Raw genomic sequence first — 2,596 nt, 5'->3', positions numbered from 1 at the left:
ATTTTTTTATTTTATGTTTTTTTATTTTTTATTTATTTTTTTTTTTTTTTTCAAAAATTTCCTTGCTGTAATATTTTGATTCACGAATTTTGAAATACCATTTATAATCAACGAAATTTTTTTTCTTTTAATTTAATTGTAATTAGATTAAAAACTAATAATCTAATTATCAGTATTGACGATTATTCGTGTAATTAGATTAGTAAATAAATCTGCGCAGCTAATGATTTATTCTAATATAGCGATTTTTATATAATATATAGTTGTATGCGTACTTCTAATTTGTTAGAATTTATTCGCGGTCTCAGATTTTATATATTATTTTTGTTTACGGGATAGGCATATTTTATAATATTTTGTATAATATTCCAAAAAAAAACAAATATTCCTCAACAATATATTCGTTTCTCTTATTGCAATTTTTTATTTATAATATTCTTCTACATATAGATTTATTGTAAGGAAATTCGTACATTATAAAAAAAGCCTGCATGCATATCCCAGTTTTTAATACAAAACATCTATTGATTACTATATCCCTCTGGGGCCAGCGTTGACTTAGTCCAGCATTTAAACGCTTTGAATAATATATATAATCTGATTTATATATGGCGCATTTATTAAAGAAGTTTTTTTTAATCTTCATAGATTTGTGAAGACATTTTATGTGAACAGAGAAAATTCGATCTATGCAGATCGTGATATGTCCTTAGTATATATTGGTGTGATATAGGAATTTCCTTTTTGTGAAAAATGAATGTGATAAAAGTCTGTGTCTCATAATATTGAGAAAGTATGAAATCAATGAAATTCTATCAGGATTAATTCTATTAAATAAAGAAATAAATTTGTGTGCAAATATTGTATTTGGCGTATGATAGTTATTACAATACTACGATAGTACAATACTACGAGATAGTTAAGGCATGATAATCAGTATTAATATCTTATAACAATTTAATATATGGGACATACTTCACAGGAATTATCATTCTTCAATGTTACATCCATCCCTGAAGCATATCCTACATATTAAATTACATCATGTATTTGCATACAGAGCACTTTGCAATTAATATAACTCAATTGTCTATGAATATCTATATGTTAAATATATGTACTTTTCTAATCTTTTGAACGTAGAAACAATATATTAAACAATTAAACAAATATTATGTTAAAAAGACATTTAAGCAGCTCACACATTTATAAAAAGTGTAATAATATAAAATCTTTTCTAACTTATTGTATGTATATTATGTATAATTTATATTTAAGCTGTTTTATATATAAAAAGATCTATGTGTATATGTGCCATTGTATATGTATACAATATACATATTCAGATAAAAATATAACAATATATAAGATTACTAAAGAGACGTGGAAAATATCAATATTTATGATTATAAAAAATAAGAAAGATTATATATTATATATGCTGTCTTATGGAACGATCATGGAATTCATGTGATGTATGTTGTTTTTATTTGATGTTTATATGTATAATCTTAATTTATGAAAATTGTTTTTAATGGTACATAATTATAATTTTAATTTATCAAAGAATTTTTAATAATTATAACTTTAGTATTTTGATATATTATGATAGCATAAATGTTCTTTTATTTATAGTATTAAGAAACATATAAATTATTTATTATACAAATTTTCGTATCCCATTTAAATGTTAATGATAATAAAAAATAAGAAATAACTTGTATGTGGACTAAATATATACTTTCAAAATTATTAAATTTGCAAAATTTATACATTATATATATATATATATATATGTTTTAGAAAGAAAAATTTTGTTCTGTATGTTTGAGTAGATTGTCTACTTGACTGTAAGTGTACTTCAGGAGGGAAGGATTAAATAAATAATATACCAAGTTTTATTAAGATTATTTGCTTTTATATTAAATAATAGTCTTATAATGTATAATTAATATTGAACATGTTTTACAATGAATATTAAGATATAAAAAAATAAATGCAACTATGTACAAATTCATGTACCTTTGTATTTGAAATTAACTTTTGTGTATTTGTAAAACTCGAAGTTTATAATATAAGTTTTCATTCTATTTTAAATAATTGTTCCTTTACCCATATAAAAATAAATTATAAGTCTCATACAATAGGAAATTTAATCGTATTTATGCATTTCTAACTTTTATTTATATTTAATTTGTTGAGATTCCAAGATTTGTTCCTTTGTGACGAAGGAAAAACAAATAAATTAAATTTATATCAGATCTAGAAGATGTGTGAGAATACTTTCAATATTATTCTCACATATTACATCACATATTTGAGAATAATATCTTCAATATTTTATGTTACAGTATTTTTTTGTACTTGTAATTAAATAACTTTAATAAATATGTAGTATTACATCAGAAAATATAAAGAGTATTTGAATCTTATATATAAAATATTATTTGATACATAGTATATAAAATTGTATTACATCGATTATTTATAAATGAAAGTATATAAATAAATAAATAATATACATATAATGTATATATCTAATTTTTTATATATAAAAATATTTATATATATGTTACGCACGTAATGTTCGCGGCGT

This window comes from Atta colombica, unplaced genomic scaffold (assembly GCF_001594045.1).
Source record: "Atta colombica isolate Treedump-2 unplaced genomic scaffold, Acol1.0 scaffold207, whole genome shotgun sequence".
Taxonomy (NCBI): Eukaryota; Metazoa; Arthropoda; class Insecta; order Hymenoptera; family Formicidae; genus Atta; species Atta colombica.
The sequence above is the reverse complement of the archived record's forward strand: the minus strand, read 5'-3'. Positions refer to the sequence as shown.